General features: G+C 40.6%; 1 protein-coding gene across 5 annotated transcripts in view; it reads right to left on the reverse strand.

The window, feature by feature from the left end:
- MAPK10 (mitogen-activated protein kinase 10) overlaps nucleotides 1-26162 on the reverse strand; it is a 223529-nt gene that overhangs the window by 148008 nt on the left and 49359 nt on the right. The window lies entirely within an intron of this gene.

Below are 26162 nucleotides of genomic sequence, written 5' to 3' on the forward strand. Positions count from 1 at the left end.
TCTGTACATAGAAAGGGCAGGCATCAAGTGAGAAATGTGGTTAATTTAGAACAAACTAAGTTGAAAAATGCAGGAAAATTCTTAGAATTGTAGAAGGCAAAACCAACAGCCAAGCAAAAGCTATAGATTTAAACTGTCTAGGGACTTATCTATCTCATATATTCAAAACTATAAAATAAAAATAAAAACAATAGGACAGGGACGGTAGGCACAATTGGTGCGCTTATGCACGCCCCCTACAGACCTCTTAGGAAGGGGGTGAGGTCAATAGTAGACAGTCTAAGGTTAAAGTTTTTGGGGTTTGGGGAAGAAACCACAGAGTCAGGTAGAGTATTCCAAACATTGACCACTCTGTTGCTGAAGTTGTATTTTCTGCATTCAAGGTTGGTGCGGTTAACCTTGAGTTTGCATCTATTGGGTGCTCTTGTATTGTTATGATTGAAGCTGGTAGGACATTTCAATGTATTTGCAGGTAGGACATTGCAATGTATGATTTTATATACTATATTTAGATCGGACCAGAGGCGGCGTAGTTCTAGGTTTTCTAGGTCTAGAGTTTCAAGTCTGGTGGCATAAGGTATTCTGCAATGAGTAGAGGAGTGGAGATCTCTTCTTGTGAAATATTTCTGGACTTTCTCAACTGTGTTAATATCAGATACATAATGTGGGTTCCAGACTGATGAGCTGTATTCGAGTATTGGTCTAGCAAATGTTTTGTATGCTCTAGTTTGTAATGTGATATTACCAGAGAAGAAGCTACGTAGGATTAGGTTAACAACTCTTAATGCCTTTTTGGCTATGTAGTTACAGTGGGCTCAAGCACTTAAATCATTAGAGATGAGTATTCCAAGGTCCTTGACAAAGTTTGGATCCTCAACAAGGTCTTGATTATTTAGCTTGTATTTTATTTTCTGATTTTTTTATGCCAATATGTAAATCAGAGCATTTATTTGTTGAGATTTGAAGTTGCCATTTGATTGACCATTCTGATACATAGTCAATGTCTTTTTGGATGGTAGTAATATTGTCTGTGGTGTTGAATAGCTTTACATCATCAGCGAAGAAAACGCAGTTGCTCTTAATATGATCACAGAGGTCATTTATGTAGAATATGAAGAGAGTTGGTCCTAAAACACTGCCTTGGGGGACACCACTATTGACAGGTACAGAATTTGATAGGACGCTCCCAATTTTGACCATTTGTTGTCTGTTTGGCAGGAATGCTTCTATCCAGTTATGTAGGTGTCCAGAGATACCATAAGATTTTAGTTTTAGGAGTAGTTTGTCATGTACCACTGAATCAAAGGCTTTACAGAAGTCTATGTAGATTGCATCTGTTGCTTTGCCCTGATCGAGTTGTATAATCCATATGTTTTTGCAGTGTAAGAGTTGCAGATTATAGGATAGTTTTTTGTTTATTAGAGAGTTTGTCTCTCAGTGGAGGATAATGGATTGGTTAATAATTGATTCCATGAGTTCACAAGTGACGCAGCATAAGGAGATTGGTCTGTAATTTTCAACTAGGCTTGGGTCTCCCTTTTTGAAGATGGGGATGACTGTGGCTTGGGACCATAGGTTAGGCAAGGAGCTGGGCCTGAAATATTTTTCAAAGATTATGCTTAGAGGTTCGGCTATGGCAGCGGATAGCTCTTTTAAGAAGTAGGCACATATTCCATCCGGTCCAATAGATAGGGATGGTTTTAGACTGCGCAGTGCTTTTTCAACAATGTCTTCTGTGAAATCGATATGTATTAGATCATTGTAGTTGTCTGTGGTTCGACTAGGAAGTACTGGGCTTGATCCATTGCTGTTCACAAGTACTGAGCCGAAGAATGTGTTAAAGAGGTTTACTTTGATGGTGTTGATTATCTCTCGCAGTTATTGCTAGGAATGGAGGCAACCTGTGAAATTATTCACTGAACAATGCAAATAGATGGCAAGAAAGATTTCATTTCAATCCTGAGGCAACTTTTTAACAAGCTGCTGAAATCTTTTAGTTCAATGTCTGCGTCCACCTGAAACCCAAGTTGACATATCTCAGTATAATGGGCAAGGAGTCACCAGCATAGAATAACAGATGGTTTATGGACTGACTATCATTTGTTCAGTTTTGGATTGCACATTACTTCTGCCTCCTGTAGAAAAGGGAGGTATTGAAATAATCTCCCAAAACAACTTAAGGGGCGTGCATAAGTGCACCAATGTGCCTACCGTCCCTGTCCTATTGTTTATTTTTATTTTTCTGATACGTATCCATTTCATGTATTCATAACTATGTTTATACCTGTTATCTTATAATTGCTTTACAAAATAAATAAAATATAATAAATAAAATAAACTTCAGCTGCCATATGTAGTGTGTATGGTTTATTCTCATCACAATAATTTCACATCTATCACCTGATGTATTCCTTCCTTTATTATATTTATATCCCACCTTTATTAGTACCACTCAAAGTGATATACATAATGCTCATCTTCCTCTTTTTTCCACGACAACCTTGTGAGGTGGTGTTGGGCTGAAAGAGAATGATTGGTGTAAAGTCACCCAGCTGCTTCCATGCCTAAGAGAGGACTAGAATTCATAGTATCCCAGTTTTTAATATAGACCTTTACCTATTGCATCAAACTGGCTCTTTTTGTTTTTTCTTTTCTTTTCTCTTCTTTTCATTCCTTTCCTTTTTTTTTTGTTTACATCTAATGTCCTGGTTTGAAACTTGAAAGTCCTATTGCATTATGTTATTCCAAAGACCATTCACACACAGAAATAACAGTCCCTAAGAAAATACTTGGAAGATAGTGCCAATAATGTAGATTGGGTCCAACAATTCAGGGTGTCATGCCCCCCCTCAGAGTCTGAATCCAAGGAGGAAGACAAACAGCCGTCAGGGAGTGGGAGAGTGGCTCTATTGGCTGTGGAGGAAACCGGGGAGAGGCAAAGTCAGGCTGGGCAGAGCAGGGAACAGGTAGAACAAGAGAGGGTTCAGAGGAAGACCAAGACCCACCCCCTCTTCATCCTAGGGCATATAGGGTAGAATGGAGAAGAGAGCAACATAGGTTGCATGGCTTACGAGGGAAGAAAGGGCCCTGATTTCCTTCACAAAGCACACTTGGGGAGGGAGATTAAAGGAGAACCAGTTGGGAGGAGCATTTGTTGGAAACAAATGTTTAATTTATCTTGTGTGGGTTGCTGTTATTGGTTCCTGGCATCCTCCCAACTGGTTTGATTTACTGCATTGTTACTTCATTCCTGGAACTCCCTATCTTGCTCTGCCAGATTTATGACCTTATTTTGCCTTGTTGGATTTATAGTTTAAAGTTTTCAGTTTACAACATTTGGACTGGAATATCTGCAGCCAAAGGCTGGTGCAGGTTCGTGGGAGTTTTTCTCCAGACCAGAAGGTAACCGGGTTATTGGGGGCAAAGTTTGAGCTAATAAAGGGACCTCTACTTATTATCTAGTAGGGTTGTCTTTGTGCCACGCCCTGGGTCATCACACAGGGATTTTTCAGTGACAATCTTTGGTGTTTTCCATTAAAAACTCTCTTCTTACAGCCTTTAGATGGTCACCAAAGATTATTAAAAGAAGCTGTTTAATAATTTTACTAACATTTTCTTTTTTAACTCCACTGTTATTATTTATAATATTCCTCTACTGATTTGATTTCTATAATATTGCAGCTGGTCTGGGAAGGCATTTGTCATTGGGAAAGGACAGAGAACAAATAAACCAGCTAGGGGTGGGATATGACAGGGTTAACTACCAGTTCGGGATTTACGAGCTCCCCTGCACACTGAGAGCCACACGCTGTAAATCGTCATCAGCAGCTGCGTGCAGAGAAGCAGCCTTTGAAACAGCCCTAGTTTCCTGCTTTTTTAACTGCAGCTGTGCCTTGTTCGGCAGCTGAAGTTAAAAAATCAGGAAATAAAGATCAGGTAAGAGCCCAGGTGGGCAAGTGGGAAAAATCATCAGCAGACATAGAACCGGTTCTATGTCTGCTGCTCTTCAGAGCTCCCGGTTCTACAGAGGTGGAGAGAACCGGTAGAAACCCACCCCTGAAACCAGCCTACAAACCAGATTCACTAAGATGAATTTCTCAGCCAAATTACTCAAATTTCCATTGGCCCTTCTTTCTTAAAATAAGTCATAGAAAGATATGTGAGGCAGAATTGAGCAAACTATGGCTAGAAACTGAATTCACATGCTGTACTAATCATAGATTGAGTCATCCATAATTTGTTAAACAAGCCACAATACCTAGATTTACATATGAAACTATCAGTGGTGGGATTCAATTTTTTTTACTACAGGTTCTGTGGGCGTGGTTTGGTAGACATGGCATGGGAAGAATACTATAAAATCTCCAGTCAGAGGTGATATTTGCCGGTTCTCCGAACTACTCAAACTTTCCACTACTGGTTCTCCAGAACTGGTCAGAACCTGCTGAATACACCTCTGGAAACTATGGAATAAACCACAGCTTTAAAGCTATAAATAGTTTAGCTTATACAATAAGCCCAAAGAAAATAAATTATTGTTATGATTTAGTGCAATGAATAACCCTCTTTAGAACTTGACATTAAATAGCTATTATTCTAGAGAAGTCCCTTTCTAATACCTTTATCCAGTGATGTATCTGTTCTTAATAAGACATGGTAATGACCTTCTCTTGAAGATCTAAGTAGGCTTAAAATGGAGTGTTTTATCAAGGTCTAGGGCAGGGGTGTCAAACTCAAGGCCCAAGGGCCAGATCTGTTCCACAGTGTGCTTAGATCTGGCCTGCACGACCACCCTGGAAACAGTGAAGGACTGGCCTGCAGTGCCTCTGCCAGCAAAAATAGAGCTTGTGAGGGCTGTGTGTGGCTATCCCAAGCTCCGTTTTCGCTGGCAGAGGGTTGCAGGCAGGGGTGGAATTCTACCAGTTCGCACCTATTCTCTAGAACTGGTTGTTAACATTCTAAGCAGTTGGGAGAACCGGTTGTTAGAAGAAATTACTGGGCTAATCCTGTAAGGAAGGCAGAAAGGAAACATTCTGGTGTTGCTTACAGAAACTGCCTCTCCATTAACCCTTATTACATTCTTGGCAGGACTAGACTTCTTGTCTCAGGAACTTCTCTGGAATTTTTCCCCCCTCCTTTGCTGGTACTTTGCTTCTGTGGAGTGACCATTCAAAGTTACAATGGCACTGAAAAAAGTGACTTATGACCATTTTTCACACTTATGACTGTTGCAGCATCCCCACAGTCATGAGAGGCCAGAGGAGGAGATGCGTGCCTCAATGTGAGTGATATTGAGTTGGCCATGCCCAGCCAGTCACATGACCACCAAGCCATGCCCAGCCAGTCACATGACCACCAAGCCACGCCTACCATCTAAGCCACGCCCACAGAATCGGTTGTTAAAAATTTGAAACCCATCCCTGGTTGCAGGAGGCCATCGCAGAGCTTGGGAGACCGTTTTCACTGGCAGAGCACTCAGGCCACCACAGGTGCCCGCAATACGAATGACATTGAGCTGGCCACACCAACCCTGGCCACTCCCACCTTAGCCCCCTTGAAGTCAAACACAACCCTGATGTGGCCCTCAATGAAATCGAGGTTCTAGGGCAACATAGAAGGAGAAAAGGCAAATGAACTCACACCTATATGTGCTATATGCTCTGTGAATTCACTGTGTGTGGGTGTGTAGATGTGGGTGTGTGGGTGTTATACATAACCTTTAGCTTTTGGTTGTGTGTGTGAGATGAGTCGTCCCTTGGTGCATCATTTCAAGCAAAGAGTACACAGCCATCTGTTCCTGATGCTTCGCTCATAGATTTGATGACTCTCTCAAAAAATAATTGCCATGGCTCTATAATTCCAACTCACAGAGCAGTAATCAGCTTGGTGATTAAGGTTTACATTTTTCAGGTCTGTCTTTTTGAAAATTCCTTTTTTCCCCCCCTTCTTTCAGAAAAAAAATAAAAGGAAAAGGCATATTGTTTGTTGTCTCTTCTTCTTGCCACCTTATTTTATCTCTCAGTATTGGTATAACAACATATAATTTTATAAGGATAAGATTTTGTTCTTGGGAGTAAGAAGAAGCTATTCAGATAGGACGCTGTCATGGCTCTGGTGGAGACTGACTCTGAGGGAGAGGAGGAACAGTCGACAGGGAGTGGAAGTTTGGCTCCGGAGGTTGTGGAGGAGGCTGGGGAAGGGCAGAGGCCGGCAGGGCAGTCAGAGGAGGACCCAGGCCCATCCCCTCTCCATCCTTGGGTACGTATGGAGGAGAGGATAAGGGAGAGACGTGGTCTACTCGGGAGGAGAGGGCCTTGATCATCTTCATGGGCTGCAGCTGTGACAACTGAATAAGAGGACAGACATGCATATGGGCAAACGCTGGAAACAAAGCATGGAAATATCTCTAGTTTATGGTTCCTCTCTGAGTTTGGCGTCCTTCCCAGTGTGTGTTCCGTTATCTGTGGACATCCTCCAGCCCTTATCTTGCCTGGTTTGTGTTGTTTTTTTCCCTCCTTCTTGTAACTGCTTGTGTGGGGTTTTTTTTGTCTTCTGTCAAGGATATTTGGAGCTTGGAAGCAAAGTGAAGGAATAAAAGCGACTCCACTGAGTTTTTGTGACTGTGTTTATTTTGTATCCCCCCGCCCCGGGTCATCACAGGGTAGTTCTCAACTTACAACCACAATTGTTGCCGCTTAGTAAATTTACAGTTGAGATCTGAACTTGTAATGTTCTATCACCATTCATTTAACTCTACCGATATATTACTCTAGTCTCCCTGTTAAAATGGTGGCTGCTGATTTTTAATTCAGTTTGGTAACATGAAGTAAGAAAATAAAAATTGCTGTAGTAAAAATAAGATCCCGACAGCAAACCACATCTCTTACAAAATGAGCCTTAGTAAAACATATTCATGATTGCAACTCTATTCTGTAATTAGGAAATAGCAATAACAACAGTGTCCAATTCTATAGGATTGTTTTGGGAATGACCGAGATAAATAAAACATTTAATCTTTTAAAATTATTACTAGTATTATTAATTATTAACATGATTTGTACAAATCATGCATTAGTACAATGACTTGTAAAGGGCTGTTTGTATTTTCATAAAAATTTAATCCAGCATAATTTTAGTTCCGTTTTTTAAACTTTTTCTGCTCAAGGAAATGATAATACTTTACAAATCCCGCTTGTGTCCATAAATATCCCCAGATTATGTCCATAAATATTCTTTCTCTACTTAAGAGAAATTACCATATCCGGATCCATAAAGATGGTTGAAACTATGTTCAATCAACACTTTATATAGGAACTTTATATGGTTCTCTTCATTAATTTGCCATTTTCTTTTGTTGATTGGCATTAGTTATTATATGGTTTACCAGTTCTAGCAAATAGGTGCAAACTGGTAGAATCCCACGCCTAATCCAGGGTAGGATTCAGCCGGTTTGGGCTGGTTCAAGCAAACCAGATGTTAATTTTACACCAGTAGTTCCGACAACCACCTGGTCCCGCCCCACCTCACCCCTCCCTGGAGTTCCCACATGCTCCGTTCTGGCTCCCAGGTAAGTGCAAGGAGGCCTCCTAGGCCAAAAATGTCTGAAGACTAGAAGAACGTCCCTTCCAATTCTGTTATTCTGTTACCTGGAAGGACATCACTTATGGTTAAGGCATTTCATCCATCACTCCGGATTTAAGTTATAAGATAGCAAAATTCAGTCAAATGTAGAAAATCCTAACAGTATGAAAAATTTGATGGGAGAAACAATTATCCAGACAGCTGGTGAGTCTCTCTTCACTGGATATATTCATGAGGGCCCTGCATAGCCCCTTTTAGGAGATTTTATGAGTGCCTTCCAACATTTATACTCTATGATTGTATGATTCTATGTACATCAACAAGAACAAGAGGATAGAAATTAAAGTTTCTTCTTTCATTTATATCTTTATTTGTTAGGTTTTATTGTTTGTTTGTCATGCCTTTCCTTCAGAAGCAACATATGCACTGTTCCCTCACCCCAGTTTTCCATACAACAGGGGTGAGGGATGTCAAACTTGCCACGTCATGTTGTCATCACACCCATCCATTCTCTAAAACAGGGGTGGGCGTGGCCAGTGTGTGACGCAACTGGGCCATGGTCTGCGAGATTGACACCCCTGCCATACAATAACAATCCTGTGAAGTAGAGACAGTGACAGGCCTAAACACTTTTGAACTTGTGTTTCTGTTGTGGCCCACCAGCAGCCAGCAGAGCTGGAGGCAGATTCAGACAGTGAGGAGGTTGGGGAGGAACATGGGCCAGTCCTGGAATCTGGGGAGAGCTCTGATGAGTGCTCTGTGTCAGAGGCAGAGATGGGGCCAGTGCCATCCGACAGTAATCAGCTGCCTTCAGAGTCGGAGATCAGTGGGGCAGAAGAGCAGCTGGAGCCTGTTCCCAATTGCGCATGTGCAGAGCTATCAGGAGAAAGGAACAGTTAAGGGACAAGGGTCGACTCGGGAATTAAGGCACAGATGGACGGTGAATGGCCCCTCCCATCGGGAATAAAGAGGAGCGAAAGGGGAGTGGTGTTTGCAGGTGACAATTAGTTCATTTAATGAGTGTGAAGATTTGTTTATCTAAGTTCATGACTCACAGAGACTCCTTGCCAAGTATTTTCTGGTACAGCCGTTGTGCTTGGAAGCTATTGGCCTGGAAACTCTCCAAGCCTGATAAGGTCTGTGGTTGCAATTCACCCTTGAAAGACTGTTTGCCAGGACTTTGTTGGATGTGAATGATAGGAATTCACATTAGCCAAACAAAAAGGGGTTTTGTCAGGACAAGGAATCTGTTTCGTGATTTTGGGAAGCCTAGGTCAGAACAGTTTCTTCAGTCCAACATCTAAACTACTTTCTAAGGTGGCTATCTTGTGTATGGATTGGTTGTTGTCTTAAAAGTATTTGTATTTTTAATTACATTGTTTTGATTTTACACTGAAAAGCGAGTTATACATCTATTAAACCTTAAGCTGAAGAAAGAAGCTGAGAAATGGACTTCGGTAATCTATATCTGTCTCTTCTTTTCTAGTGTTTTCTCCTACACATTGTGTGATTAACCTCCTACCTTTAATAAAACTGAAGTATTTTGTTTCTAACAACAACTGTGCATGGCAAAAAAAAAGAAAAGAAAAGAAACAAACTGCAGTTTAGAGAAAATCTGCTTTCTAAAAAGTGAGTTTTGTTTGGTGTTATGGGAAAATTACCAGCCAGAGTTTATTCAAATGAAATCATCTTTTTAATATATATTAACAATCGCTTAATTTTTAATTCAGCATTGAATATTTTTTCAGTCTTCATTGTATATGTTCATTTCATATTAAAACTATGATCTTAAATGCTGATCATCTCTGAGCTTTATGCAGTATTTGCAAAATAACTCCATAATCTCTTAATTTTTTGCAATCTCTACCTTGGCATCGTGTTTGGAAGCCATTGATTTACACCTTATAGGAAATTTCTCTATCATTTTATCTGCCATTGTTTCAGCTGTGCAAATATTACTGAGAAATTGAATTTGGGGCCACACATTTAAACATCCTGGGAGGTTGAATCCTACTGAATCAAATTAATGTGTGTGGATATATTATGTGGCAGCCCATAGTTCCTTAAATTACTCTGTATGAGCTCACATCAAAAGTCCTGGAAATCAGACAGATGGCATGCAGAATTGGAAATATTCTGCTGTTTATGAATGAACATTATGCTACATATCCACAGCTGCAACTTATCTATGCTCAATAAAACTAGAAAGGAGTTGCATTATCTTGTATTATCTAGCAGGCTATGCAGGCTTTTTAAATCAAGAGATCCATGCCAAACAATTCAGTTTTGAGAGATTTCAGATAAATGGAATGAAATGGAATGGGAAGCTTTAGAATTTCTCTAGTCAATGAGAAGCCTCTCCAATCAATCAAAATGAAAGACATGTTCCTCACAAAATGTGCCTCAATTGCTAATGATTATTCAAATGCCTAATTACATTGGGAGCAGCCACGCAGAAATATTAGGAAGGATATTTAACTTCCTTTAACTAGGAAGTTAAAAATATTCAAGTCAACATACTATAGAAGGGGTGTCAAACTCAAGGCCCACATGCTGGATCCAGCCCAAGGGGTGCTTAGATCTGGCCTGTGAGGCCACCCTGGAAACAGCGAAAGACCAGCCCACGGTGTCTCTACCAGTGAAAATGGAGCTCGGGAGGGCCGTGCATTTTCACTGGCAGAGGGTTGCAGGAGGCCATCGCAGCCGAAAACAGAGCTCGGGAGCCTGTTTTTGCTGGCAGAGTATTCAGGCCACCATTGGCGCCCCTGACATGAGTGACATCCAGATGGCCACGTCCACCCCATCCACACTCACCCAGGCCCCGAAGGTCAAACACAACCCTGATGCGGCCCTTAATGAAATCGACACTCCTGTACTGTAGGATGTTTTCACCCATTGTCCCAAACGGCAACAGTGAAGGAGGACTGCCACAGAAAGATTTCCATGAAAGAAATCAAGTTGCTTTCATGTGATGCCCCAAAGAATCTTTTGATTGCCTCAGTATAAAAAGGGAATAATGCTAACTGTGCAAATATTAAATAAATAAATACACTTCAAGTGACTTTAATGGAGGCATCCATGCTCTTTTCTTAGCAACAGTATAGAAGCAAGCTCCCACTGCCTTCTTTGGGGAAATATTTCGGCTTGACAATCCTAACCCATAAACCTGGTTTCCCTAGTAGTCATTCATTCAGTAGGAAACAGGCCTACTAGATCCCAAGCCCAGATAAAGTTAGGCAATGCAATGTTTATATTGATCAGGTTAACCTACTTTTCTGTTGTTTTCTCCCTTTAACTTGGTTTCATTGAGGGTTGCATCAGGGCTGTGTTTGACCTCAGGAGTCAGGGTGTGTGTGGCTGGAGTAGGCATAACCAGCTCAATGGCCTCCTGCAGCCCTCTGTCAAAGAAAATGGAGCTTGGGGGGGGGGCGCATGCGGCTCCCTGAACTCCCTTTTTGCTGGCAGAGGGCTGAAGGAGGCTGTCATGGCTGAAAATGGGGCCTGGGGGCACGCATCTCCCCAGAGTTCCATTTTCACTGGCAGAGGCATTGCGGGTCGGTCCTTCACTGTTTCCAGGGCAACCCCGCAGTCCAGATCTAAGCAACCCGGGAGCCGGATCTGGCCTGTGGGCTTTGAGTTTGATACCCCTGCTCTAAAGTATAAGTAATGTATTGATATATCTCTCAATGTTATATATTTAATAGCAGGGTTACTGCTTTGTCACAACGATTGGTCTTCTGCTGATCCTACTAAGTGCCCCATGATTACCATCATGGTCTCTGGGCAGGAATCAATCCAAGATGCATATGTTTAATTTTCTATTTAGCTTTCAGTATAGCATAGCTTACCATGGGATATTAAAAGGACAGCACCATAATTTGTTTGGAATGATAATACATTAGGGAATAGTAGAAAATTGAATTGACAGTTCCCAGATTCAGCAGACAGGCACTGATTACAGGAGAAACATCCATGTCATAGTTAAAAACCCACCAGAAGGATTTTTAATTATGCTCCCATCAAACCAGGAGGTGGCCTTGCCTGCTAATTTGTTTCATGTAGGAGCAATTGGCACGGAGACCTGAACAGCTAAGTATTCAATTCTCTGGCCACAAGTGGGATTGTGTGGGAATACCACTGAAACTATAACTCTGTTGCAAATGACAGTCCAAGACCTTGGATGTGGTCTCCAGAAAGTTCAGAAAGTTAATATGTTACCTACTTTGCCTACTCCTTGTCTATTGAAAAAGTGAACCATCTGATCTAACCATCTGATCTATCCATTTACAACTCTACAGAAATGAAAGAGACTAAGCCGAGGCAAGGCTGCTTTTCAATTGTGGTTTTCACAATTGGGAGGGCGGAGCTGGCATTGCGATGATACGGCATGCGATCTTGGAGGTCTGAGATAGCTGCCGATATCTTTGCTCCTGGACGATCCTATCGGATCTAAACCATCCTGAAGAGACAGTGAAAGTGAAGAGCGCATCCTGTCAATCCCAGGGACACCGCAAAGTCCCTGGTAGATCCAGGAGAAGCTCTTCTTGCCAGCAGCAAAGAGGCAGCCATTAAAGCTGCTGAAGTTGGGACAGCTCCGAAACGGAAGAGAACAGAAAGAGAGAGTGTGCTGGTTTGGTGAGAACTTTTTCTTTATTCTAAGATCTGAAAAGACACCCTAAGGAAAAGAAAGAATCTGTAAAAGTTTTGACAGAAGTGATTAAGCGGCGATTTTAAACAGGAATGTCAAAGTAAAGTTTTTTTTTATTTATTTATTTTATTTATTTATTTGATTTGCCAATTGTTTACAAGATAATAAGTATAAATGTATACATAGTTGTGAATACATGAAATGGGTACATATAAGAAAAATAAAAGAATAAGAGAAACAATAGGACAGGGACGGTAGGCACGTTGGTGCGCTTATGCACCAACTTATGCTGGATTTTCTATACATGATCTTATATTTTGAAACTGGACTGGTTTTTTCTTTTTCATCTATTTTTTTTCTCCTTTTTGATTTTGTAACTATTTTAGGCTAGAGACTCCCATTTAGTTATTTCTTTTTTTAAAATATCTTTTTTTTAATTAATTCTTATTGCATTTTGCTTGGAAAAGGAGGGGGAAAGTGAAAGCAAAGAAACTTTGTAACACTGCCAACTAGAGGCTTGGAAATATTCTATTTCTCTTGTGACCAGACAAAGCTGAGAAAGAAAGAACTGAGACTTTTTTTCAAGGACATTGCTATTTGATAAGATAGAGGGAAGAGCATGGGAGAGTATTATTGCAGGTGCTTTTCTGGGTTTCTATCAACAGCTGGAGTCTGGTGCTGAAGGTTATAGAAAAAGAAAAGGTGATAAGTTTCTGGAGAAGAGTGTTATAACAAGAGCCTTGGAGAGCCAAAGTGCAGTGTGTTTTCTTGATTTTTTTTAAGCTGTGCTACCCCTCCTCAACAGTTTACTTTTTGAAATAGCTATTTGGACTTTTAGTTCTTTGGAACTTGTCTTTGCTTTTTTTTTTCTTTATGCTTGTCTTTGGAAGTTAATTTTTTACATTTGTTTTTTTATTTTAAAAGAAAAGTTTTAGTATTAATGATTCCCTTCCTTTTCTTGTTAAGGAAGTAGCCTTTTTTTCTCTCTCTCTCTCTCTTTGATTTTCTGGTATTTTTGTTTTTCTATCTACCTCCAATACTGTTTTTTTCTTTCTTTTTATCTTCCTGGCTTTTTTTTCTTTTTCTCTTATGCAGTCTTTTATATTTGAGACCTCTTAATTGGATTAAGGTGTTGAAGAACCTGAAGAATTTTTCCTTGTTTTTTTTAGCTTTTTATTCTTCACTTTCCCATCTTTTTTAGGATTTTACAACTTTTTCTCCTTTGTGTATGTTTATGGTTTTTTCCTTCATTTTTGAATTTTCATTGTTATTTAATTAATCGATTGGATTAAGGTATACAAGAACCTGAAGAAATTCTTTTTTCTTTTTTTATTATTATTACTATTTGGCTTCTTTTTTCCTACTATTTTTATTTGGAACTGCAATTGGTTACTTTACAATCGGATTAAGGTCTAGAAGAACCTGAAGATTTTGAATTGTTTGAAATGACTAGGAAATTAACAGCTACCGGTTCTTCAACTTCTACTTCCTCCTCTCCACCATCTGGAGGACGATGTTTAATACAGACAATGTTAAGGCAAGAGAAAAAACAAGGAAAAGAAAAAGAAAAAGTGACCCTGCAGATGATTATGCAAGGAATTCAAAACATTCAAACAAGATCAGAGAATATTGAAAAGAGAATAGAGAACATCGAACAAAGAACAGGGAAAACCAATGAAAAAGTCGAGAACATCCAACAATGGTGATGAAGTATGATGAGAGGCTACTAAAAATTGAAGAAGAAGATAAACAAAGAGATAAGAAGATTGGAGACATTGATACCAGATTAACTGTGGTTGAACAAGATAAAAGTGGTATGCTGAGATGGGAGATGGACAGATCAGAATTTTATCTCAGATTCCAAAACATAGAGGAAGAAAAAGGACAAATCTAGCTGAGATAATGATAGAAATATTGGCTGAAGCTTTGGAAATAACGGAAGAGAAGATGATGGATGGAATAGATGAGGTTTATTGAGTCTTCACAAGATACGCAATGAGAAATAGCCTACCAAGAAAAATTCACATCAGATTTACAAAGAAAGCCATTAAAACGCAAATATTGCAAGTGGCAAGAGAGAAAACATTGAAATATAAAGATAAGGAGATTGTGGTTTTGAAACAAGTACCCAGAAGAGTGAGAGAGATGAGAAAAGAATACCGATTCTTGACCAAATTGCTACTTTAAAAAGAGGTGATTTATAGATGGCTGATTCCAGAAGGTTTAATGTTCACATGGCAAGAACAGAAATACAGAATTGATTCAATTGAGAAAGCTGAATCATTTTATACAGAATTTTTCAGAGGGAAAGAGGAAGAGGCAGAAAAAGAAATTTCACTAATTGAATTCCAAGAGGACTGCCAAATGACGACTGAAAAAGAGGAAGGTGCAATAGGTGGAAAGGAGGAAGCCAAAGGTCAACATGAACCAAGATTTGACAAAAATAAATAAATAAATGAAATAAATATAACATTTATTTTCCCTTGACGACAAGACCAGGATGGGGTTGGAGTACTAGCAAGGCTATGAAAGGGGAAAGTATGAAAGTGTTTGACTGTGTAAACATCCTACTTGATTTCTTGACACTCGCACATACTGCAAACATTTCTGCGCCAATTCAGAAAACTCAAACTGCCCAAGGAGTTGCTGATGCAGTTCTACAGAGGAACTATTGAGTCTGTCATCTGCACCTCTATAACTATCTGGTTTGGTTCTGCAACGCAACAGGACAGTCACAGAGGGTAATTAGGACTGCAGAAAAAAACAGTTACTACCAACTTGCCTTCAGTCGAGGACCTGTATACTGCACGAGTCAAAAAGAGGGCTGTGAAAATATTTACAGACCCCCTGCATCCAGGACATAAACTGTTTCAACTCCTTCCCTCAAAGGGATGCTATGGAGCATTGCACACCAGAACAACTAGACACAAGAACAGTTTTTTCCCAAAAGCCATCACTCTGCTAAACAACTAATTCCCTCAACATTGTCAAACTATTTACTAAGTCTGCATTACTATTACTATTAATCCTCCCATTCATCCTTTTACCCATCTCCTCCCACATGACTGTATGACTGTAATGTTGTTGCTGGTATCCTAATGATTTTTATTCACTGTTTCCTAGTATTTGATTGCTTATTATACCCTATGACTATTATTAACTGTTGTATCTTATGATTCTTGACTCTTGATGAATGTATCTTTTCTTTTTATGTACACTGAGAGCATTTGGACCAAGACAAATTCCTTGTGTGCCCAATCACACTTGGCCAATAAAGAATTCTATCTATCTATCCTACCTGTGTATCATATTAGAATAGCTGGACCAATTGTCTGATTCAGTAGTGAATATCTTCCTGTTGGTGTAACAGATTCTTTATTTAAGAATCTTTCAAGAAAACAGTGCCTGTGAATATAGGGAGGACTCACATAGACCCTTTTTTCCCATTAATTGTCTTCAGTTAGCCCCCTTCGGTATCCTGTATTATAAATACAACTAAAATAATAATGACATTCTTCTGGTGCTGTGGTGGAAAAACATGGGAAGCTATTTTCTAAAAAGATAGGGCATTTTTCCACCTGGTTATGTACTGTCTAAATTAATTTATCAAACTCTGATGTCCTTCAGAAATATTGAAAATCCTTCACGTCAAGAAGTATCAATTTAAGAGCAGTTTGGCCGTAGTGAATTTCAAAATCCTGTCAGGATCTGAGACAAGGAGATGCTAAAGAGTGGGTCTGGGACCTTAAAGGAGATGCTTTGCTATTGATCTGGCCCTTCCTTAGTATTGTGTGAGAAGTTACCTTTCAAAATTGTGCAGGGCTTTGATGGAACAGTAAAAGGACAGCATGAGAAACGCAGAGGCCAAAATCGCTTAAAAAGAAAAGCTTAAAAAATATCTCTCACGTTGAACTTGGCTCCTGATGACTACATCAAACAGGTATGTGTAGTTTTCTTGGCTACAACAGAGAAATGCCAAGTGCTCCAGCCCTATTAGCTTTTTGTTTTTGTTTTGCAGAGTCATGAAGACCTCATTTTTCTCCCATACATTGAGCCAGAAGATAATAGAGCTAATAAAAGTGAATGCTTGATATGTCCAGCCTTGGCTAGCTATGTAATTGTGTTTCCATAAATTGGTGTTGTGTTTTATGCTTGATTTTGACAGTTTTATTTTTGTTAATGCACACTCCCAGAATTGTAAATCATGTGTAGAAAGTTAGCACCCATCCCTCTCCTAGGAAAATGAAACATCCTAGGAAATATTAAAAAGGCAGAATATTTCCCCTAAAAGAGAAGTAGAAACTCAGAGAGGCAGAAGCTCACCCCACCTTTGTTAATGGGAGGTCCATTAAGGCCTGGGCCAGAGTATTCTACATAACAAAGGCCTCTACCCATCTCACCACCTGGCCTGGGAAGATTGCATCAGCCAGCACTCAGGTAAAACCATATGGTCCAGACAAAGTCTGCAAAGTTAGCTAAGACCCCCGCCCCCTGGGAGTCTGACAGCCAATGGGATACATTTCTTACACAGGAACAGGAAACACTAAGGTGGGGACCAACAGAGGGTATATATCTAAGGGTCTCTCAGCATCTTGGCCCTTTTTTTCCTTCACCCAACATATTGAAGCATGTGATCGTCCTTTTCACTTTGGAGCTCCAAGTCATGTGGTCCTGTCCACCATTAAACCATTTTTCCAAGGAGTCACCATGTTTCCAGTGTCTTTCTTCCCCACTTGGAAATGAACCCAGAAGGATATTTCTTCCAACACATGATTTACCACATTATAAATATGGCATAACTCCACAACGCTAGGAGAAAAGCTACTGTGTTGTGTACAAATAGGGAACAAACCCCACACTCACTAGCACTGATGATGTTACCTCCTCAGGTAATGAAACATCTGCAAGCAAACAATCAAACTCAGAGAACGCCAAGGACACCACGGCATTATAAATTCCATTTATACATCCATCAATCCGTTAAATCATTATTTTCTTCTGGGATTTTTTAAAAATTAAGTCTGGCTTTCGTCCTGGGAGTTCCTGAGGTTTGGAGCGGAAGATCTTTCATAAGTCTGGTTTTCTTTAGGTCCACCACGGTGTTGACTGTCTTCTAAGAAAACAAGCAGCTTATTTTGCTCAGTTTTCTTTGAATCTGTGAATCTGGATAATGTCTCATAGTAACCTAATCAGAATCCCAGTGTAAGAGAAAGTGCACTGATTGTGGCTTAATAGATAAATGGATGAGAAAAGATAATGGGGCCGTACTTACAATTTCCTACTGAAATGCCTACATGGAGTCCTAACAATGTATATTCGAGTGGAACAACAGACTAATTGACTGATTCCTGTATGTGATTGCTAACAACAAATTGATGGCACATAATCAATGTTAAAAACAAACAAACCATGGAATAAACAGATTGCAACAGCTTTGCAATGAAGCAAATGCATACTTTTAATATCGCATTTATTTTATATCCTTTTTGCAGGATGATGATCATTATTATTGCTGTCTTTTCAATCACCCCTTCACACAATTAATGTTAAAGTTTACTCAACTGGCAATAAACCAGGGCACCCAAACACCAGATGTTTGATATATAGATGTGGTTAGGCAGTATAATCTCAGTTCTATGTGAATTTTGCTAACTCATATAGCTAAAACTTTAATTCTTCTCAAATTTGACACCCACAATTGAGTTTTCCACTTCTTCCACACAGATACATGCAATGCGGGGAACCTCTAATACTCGAATATCAATTATTAATACTTTTAGTTTATATCCTGCATCCCAGATCACCTTCTACCTAGGTACTACTTAACCTGCTTAACCTCAGCAAAGTTACCAGATCAGAGGTATCTGTAGGATTTTTAAAAATGGATAAAAAATGGATGGACCTTTGAGCATTTAACTGTAGGTATCATCTTGGCTTTAATTTATTTTTTACCATGCTCTGCAGACAGCCCAGTACAAAATGGATTTTTCAGCTTAGAGTAAAGGCAGATAAGGAACAACATACTGGATAGCAGACTAAATCCATCTATAACACACCCTTCTACATTATGTTGAGATGTACAGAATTTCAGCATGGTGTATTTCTTTAGCAACCTCAGGAAAAGACATGGTGGCTCTGTTACATTTCTATTTAAACGTTGGGCAACTAATTCTTCTTTAGTCTTCTTACTTGGCAAGGATTAAGTTGACACGAGCAAGATGGATCTCATATGGTACCCAGGACATGTCAGTGGGCCACATCTTTCAACCATAATTGCAAAAACATATCTGAATATTTATTATGCATGTGGAATTCCTCTCATTTCTACATTTAGAAAACAAATAATTGAATTCACAGGTCCAAGTATGTGTATCTGTTCCCCTTCCTCGTATATGCCTCAGATGCTTGAACAGAATATAGAATAGAATAGAATAGAATAGAATAGAATAGAATAGAATAGAATAGAATAGAACAGAATAGAATAGAATAGAATAGAATAACAGAGTTGGAAGGGACCTTGAAGGTCTATCCAACCCCGTTTAGGCAGGAAGCCCTACACCACTTCAGACAAATGGTTGTCCAACATCTTTTTTGAAAACTTCCAGTGTTGGAGCACTCACAACTTTTAGAGGCAAGTTGTTCCCTGATTAATTGTTTTAACAGTCAAGAAATTTCTCATTAGTTCTAGGTTGCTTCTCTCCTTGATTAGTTTCCACCCATTGCTTCTTGTCCTGCCTTCAGGTGCTTTGGAGAATAGCTTGACTCCCTCTTCTTTGTGGCAACCCCTGAGATATTGGAACACTGCTATCATGTCTCCCCTAGTCCTTCTTTTCATTAAACTTGCACTGGTGGTTGGTAGTTACACACAAAACTGGGCAAGATGTTCATTGATTTGCAAAGACAGCCCTATGATCTTTGCCATGGGCAATGTTTTAAGTCTGCATGTTGACTGCAGGGAAATGTTTTCTTATATTCTTCCTGCATCAACTGGGGGGGGGGTGTTTCAAGCTGCCCCAGGAGTTGTTGATACAGTTTTTACAGAGGAATTACTGAGACTGTCATTTGTAACTTCCATAACTGTCTGGTTTGATACAGCAACCAAACAGGACCTGTCCAAACTCCAATGGATACTTAAGACTGCAGAAAGAACAATTGCAACCAGTGTGCCTTCCATGGAGACCTGTATATAGCGCAAGTCAGAAGAAGGGCTGAGAAAATATTTACAGACCCCTCACATCCTGGACATAAATCGTTTCAATTCCTCCCCATGGGATGGCACTACAGGGCATTGCAGGCCAAAACAACCAGACACAGAGGCAGTTTTTTCCCCTTGTGCCATTACCCTGCTAAATACCTGATTTTCTCCTAATGTCTATTAACTCATGTAGCCTGACTGTAAGCATTATTATTTATCCCTCTTGTTATCTTAGAATAACAGAGTTGGAAGGGACCTTGGAGGTCTTCTAGTCCAACCCCCTGCTTAGGCAGGAAACCCTATACCATTTCAGACAAATGGTTATCCAATCTCTTCTTAAAAACTGTTGGAGTGTTCACAATCTCTGGAGGCAAGTTGTTCCACTGATTAATCTGTCACTGTCAAGAAAATTTCTCCTTAGTTCTAGGTTGCTTCTCTCCTTGATTAGTTTCCACCCACTGCTTCTTGTCCTGCCCTCAGATGCTTTACTCCCTGAGCAATCTTCTTTATTCCCCTTTTATTGGTAGTATTATGATGATGATATTCTGTTGCTTTGCATGTATGCTGAGAGCTTCTGCACCAGAGACAAATTCCTTGTGTGTCTAATCTGGCCAAATAAAACATTCTGTTCTCTTAAACAGCACCAGCATCTGTTGATGTGGAAGCAGGCACCATTTCAATTTATTCACAGCTCTATAGTCAGGCAAGAACCTTTTCACAAGCAATGCCCAAATATCTCTTACCTTGCCTCCACAGCCTGTCAGAGATGGTGAGGGGAGATGCATCCTCTACAAGCTATTTTTAGCAGACAACAGCCTGCCCTTACAATTTGTTCAGCACATAACTGCCTGCAAATGATTTCTGAATAACTATCAGTAAGCATACAACTTTTCACAGTTGTTAATAACAGCTTATGGAAGATCTTACATTTAATGCTTTAAATATTCTAAAAGGATAAAATACACTGTGGCTGCTATTTAACTGGATGAAATGATTCTATAGTTGGGACTTTTGAAGATAAAATTTAATTAATAGGCTATTGTTTTATTATTGTGATTTATGAAATTTATAGGCCTATCATTATCAGAAGAGCCAAGGAGCCTTTTCCCCCATATGGTTGAATGACTATCGTCCTTAGGATAAAAAAAAATGGAATATTATTCTCAAAAAGGAAGATTTTAAATTATGACATGGAATGGAACCAGAACGTTCACTGAGATCTACGTAGTCATCATTCTGCAAAAATTATCAAGGCGGAATCAATTGTTAAGAAAAGTGGACACTCCAATAATAGATGAACCGTGCTAAGACACATCCCTCCATTAGAAAATGAAAGAATTTTTATCTGAGTTGCACTGAAGGGCCCAGACACAAAATCGTTCTCTTTAAAAATCTGCTTATTCCTCTTTCAAGATGAAATACAAGTGCAATGTTTCCAATATTTTTTTTCCAGAAGAAGGGCTTTGGAAAATGCAAATGAAGGAATGGTACATCTGTCTCTGATTCATTAAAACACCTATCTCTCATCAGAAGCACTCTGCAGCTGCAGCAGGCAGACATGCAATGCTATGAAAAAGATATAGCTGCTTTAATGAGCCATAGACAGGTGCTGTATTCAAACTGCTATACATTCTAAACCAAATCTTCCAAATCAGATCAGAAGTATTACAGAGAATCTTCTGCTCACATTTCTCTTCATTTCACATTTTTTTTCTACTTTACATTGACTATACCAACTGCAGAATATTTCTAGCAAAAAAGAATGGCATGAGAATTCATTTATTTAAACAATTTATATGGCTTGCCCATTTTACATCACAACTCTTTATGCTCATATTAGGAACGTATCTTCTAATGTATGCATTTGATATAAATTTTGCCTAAAATATACATCCCTGCAACGTTTCCCCCCCGCCCCCTAAAATTAATGCATTTTCTTCGCACTTTTCCCCGAGATACTCATTTGTAACAGAAAATTGTTTAGAGAACTGGAAATATTAGCGGGTTTACCTTGCATATGAATTAGGAAAGGTGAAATTGAGTAAGTGTGCATTATAATGTGAATAAAATGTATTTCTCCCCTATGTCTAATGCAACGGTGCAATTCAACTGAATGAAAAACTGCTGGTGACCTTCTACCACTGCACCATAGAGAGTATCTTAACTTACTGCACCTCTGTATGGTTTGCCAATTGCACAGTGGCAGATAGGACAGCACTCCAGAGGGTTAACTTCATTGCCCAGAGGATCACTGGTTGCCTTCTCCCCTCTTTGGAAGAGCTTTATAGCTCCCGCTGCCTTAAGAAAGTTCAAAACATTCTCAAGGATCCATTTCATCCTGGGAACCCTTTTTTCTAACTATTACCATCTGGCAAACGGTACAGGATAATAAAAACAAGGGCAAATAGGCTGAAAAACAGCTTCTACCCCACGGCAGTAGCTCTTTTGAATTCTGCTGTATAGTGTAGTGTTGGTGCGGTGTTGCGGGTTTTCGGTTCAATGTGTGGAGTGTGAAGAATGTGTGTTTGTGTTTATTTTCATGGTCATGATGTGCACTAAAATGGTGTTTGATTTCGTTGTACGAGGTGCAATGACAATAAAGTGAACTAAACTAAGCCAGTGTAACAACCAGTTCGATGAGAAAATCAAAGATTTATCATCCAGAGAAAAGCAACAGCTGGAAATACTCATAGAGGGAAATTTACACCAAGTTCTATAAGCCCTTACAGGTAATCCTTGATTTAGAACAGTTCGCTTAGTTGACCATTCCAAGTTACAACCTCACTGAAAAAGTGCCTTGTGATCATTTTTCACCTTTATGACCATTGCAGTATCCTCATGACCACATGATCAAAATTCAGACGCTTGGCAACCGCCTCATATTTATGATGGTTGCAGTGTCCCGGGTCACAAGATCCCCTTTTGGGACCTTCTGACGAGCAAAGTCAACGGGGAGAAGCCAGATTCACGTAACAACCATGTTGCTACCTTAACAACTGCAATGACTCATTTAACAACTTTGGCAAGAAAGGTCATAAAAATGTGCCCAAACTCACTTGAACAACTGTCTCACTTGGCAACATAAATTCTGGGCTCAGTTATGATGGTAAGTTAAGGACTACCTGTACTGAACTCTAAATCAGGAAATAGGTATTGCGCAACCCACATGCTGTATATTAATCCCGCATTATCGAATGCTACATCACCAGGCTGAAAACACTAAAGCTACAAGTAGAAGTAACAAAAACGAAGCAAAGGACAATCAGTGACTGCACCTATCTTAAAATGGGGAGGAAGAGATAGTCTGCTGGGGGTTTGCAGGGGTTCGGGAGAGCCCCTAGCTAAGATTCTGTGCAGTTTAGAGAACCTCCAAATCCCACTCCTGGCTGGCCCCACCCACCCCATCCCACATCTCCCAGGAGTCCCCACGCGGCCTGTTTTGGATGCAGTAAGTGCAGGGTGTGCACGGAGGCCTGGGGAGGGCAAAAAACGGGCCTCCCGGAAGTTCAAGAAGGCTGGAAATGAGCCCATTTCTGGCTTCCAGAGAGCCTCCAGAGCCCGGGGAGGGCCAAAACGCCTCCCCCACCATGGTGCAGGAGGCCAACTAGGCCACTCCCACCATGGCCATGCCCAGCCAGCAACCAGGCTGTCAACTAAAAAGATACTCTTTTGGTCTTTTTAGCTGCCAGAAAAAGGGAGTGAGGGAAAGCAAGGCATTCTTGAAATGCCTAGATAACCAACTCAGCAGCCCAAAGTTGTCGGAGTAGAAGAAGGTTATTGGAGAGCATGATAGATGACTCTTGGAGACTGATGTGTCCTATTGGAGAAGTCATAGCCAGGGGGTGGGGGAAAGACCAGGGTCAAGGGGGAAATGTATGATGTGATTCAGTACCGGCTGCAACCAGCCACACGCCAACATGGCAATTTCTAATAAACCAATTTACTTTTTCTGAGATGCGGCTAGAGACTTTTGCTTTGAATGAGGGGGATTTGTTGGAGCCCTGACACAGGCAGAGAACCCTTTGCTAAAATTTTTGAAGCCCACCCCCTGGATAGAAAGGTTGAAGTTTGGCATCTCTAGCCATAAATAGCCATGCTAAGTTTGCTAAAGAATGTGTCCAAGAAAGTGAAAATAAATACAGAACAAAAACCACTTACTTCCTTTGAATCCAGTTGCTTAAGTAAAAGAGTGCAGGGGAGGGGATGAAATCAGCTGACTCTCAAATCCTGAGAACCCACAGAAAACTCTTGGAATCTCAAGCAACCATCTGCAACATTATGGATTCTTCATAGAGTAAAAAGCTACTCCCCAGGATGCAACTCTTTTGCACAGAATCACTTGTGCAAAGAAAAAAGAGGAAGAGCCAGTTCCCGGCATGAATATTATTATCTGCCAAGACAGAAAACTGCTGCTGATGCAAATGGTTAAAAGAAATGAAAGGGTTTTGAAAGAACAGGCTTTCCAATGTCAACTGCAATCAACATTTCTAACTGCATTCCAACTCAAAGGATAATTGCATCTCCTTTCAGCCAAGGTTTTCACCGTGGTTCCAAATGCAGGATCAACCATGAAACAGGACAAAGCAAGCCCAGGAATTGTCAGTAGAAAACGTTTAAGGGGATTTTGGAAGAATAGAGAACCATCTCTAGCTCGCCTTGGTTGATTTTTATTTTTTTTAAAGGAAAGGCAAGTGGGGTAAGACCCATTAAGTGAGATACCACCAAGAAATCACAAAAGGAGTAGGATTGTTCTACAAGGGTGTCAAACTCAAAGCCTGCGGGCCGTTATCTGGCCCATGGGGTACTTAGATCTGGACCATGGAGCTGCCATGGAAACAGCGAAGGAACAGCCCACGGTGCCTCTGCCAGCGAAAACAGAGCTTGAAAGGCCCTCCCAAACCCTGTTTTTGCTGGCAGAGGGTTGCAAGAGGCCGTCACAGCTGAAAACGGAGCTCGCAAGACCATGCATGGCCCTCCCGAGTTCTGTTTTCACTCACAGAGGGTTGCAGGAGACCGTTGTAGCCGAAAAGGGAGATTGGGAGCCCGTTTTCACTGGCAGAGTGCTCGGGCCACCACAGGCACCCCCAACATGAGTGACATCAAGCTGACCATGCCTACCCTGGCCACGCCCCCCAGGTCAAACACAACGCTGATGTGGCCCTCAATGAAATGCAAGTTTGATACCCCTGTTCTACATCATTCTACGAGAACTCCAAAGATGTTAGTTTTTGGCTTGCTCGGGAACCTCGTTGAATGGAATTATTTGCACCCATTAAATCTAACCTGGCCTTCCCCCCCTCCCCCTTGAGGTACAACTGACTCCCCGGGGTTCAGATTATTGCTGCTGTAATTACTGGTGGAAATAGTTCAGGTCTTGGTTCTTGAAAGCAGAAAGATGAGCTGATACCCACATAGAAAGACTACAAGTAGTTCTCAACAATTCGTTTAGTGACCATAGTTACAACGGCACTGAAAAAAGGGACTCGTGACCAGTTTTCACATTTACAACCATGGCAGCATCCCCATGGTCAGGTGATCAAAAATTGGGTCCTTGGCAACTGGCATATATTTATGTTGTGTCGTCACCTTTTCTAACCTTCCCAGCCAGCTTCTGAAAAGCAAAGTAAATGGGGGAAAGCCAGATTCACTTAACAACTGCAATGATTCACTTAGCGTGGCAAGAATGAGGCAAAACTCACTTAACAACTGCCTTGCTTAACAACAGAAATTTGGGGCTCAACTGTAGTTGTTGAGGACTACATGCACATGTGTTGGGTAATGCCACCAATTCACCTATCCAGTGGTGTGTTTCAAAATTGTCTACTACCAGTTTGGTGAGCGTGGCTTGGTAGGGGCGCTTTGCACTCATCCACATACTTTTGTGTGCGTGTGCACACCAAACACACACTTTGCGCAGACACAGAGGCATTCCAACTCACCCCTTGCAAGCCTGCACTCTCCCAGTTGTTTCAGCAGCTGCCATGCAGCACTCTCCTGTGCCGCGCAAAGCAGCTGCGCCTCAAAAACAGAGGATAAAGGTGAGTATGGAAGCTCGGGTGGGCGGGTGGGCCCAGCAGCAGAAGGGCGGAGAGAACCAGTTTGGTCTCCGCTGCTCATCAGCGCTACCAGCTTGGCAGAACCAGGCAGAACCAGTGGAATACCACTACTGCAGACTGCACCTATCTCAATTTTATCTAAATTGAACTGTGATGGCTGTAACACAGAATTGCTTTTCCCCCTCCATTTCTATCTGGAAAAACCAAGGACTGATTTAAAGACTTTCTAACGTGTGTTCTGTTATCAAGCTGCACTTTTCTCAATCTTTTTCTCCCTGTTCCCCTAGTTTTGGATACTACAGTATCGGACCACAAAGAAGCTTGCCGAAAAGGTTCACGGGTTGATGTTCCATCCCATCCCATCTTGTGGGATCTCCTGAGATGGATAGAATCTTTTGCGCTGCCATGCATGAAAAATTTGGTGGAAGATGCTAGGTTGAAAGCTCACATTAGCAGCCAGCTTAAAATATGCAGGAGCTGACAGACAAGTGAAAACAGAGGAGACTAACCCCCTAGCAACTTAAGATGCTTAAATTTGGCAGCAAAATGGCTGAATGATTCTACTTTTTCAAAATAATGGCTGGGAAAGGAAGATAGCAATAGCACTTAGACTAATATACTGTATCACAGTATTTTACAGCCCACTCTAAGTGGTTTACAGAGTCTGCATATGGCCCCCAAC

The sequence above is a fragment of the Notechis scutatus genome, chromosome 4 (genome assembly GCF_049901735.1).
Source record: "Notechis scutatus isolate UNSWTSFEM ecotype Mainland chromosome 4, rNotScu1.2, whole genome shotgun sequence".
NCBI lineage: Eukaryota > Metazoa > Chordata > Lepidosauria > Squamata > Elapidae > Notechis > Notechis scutatus.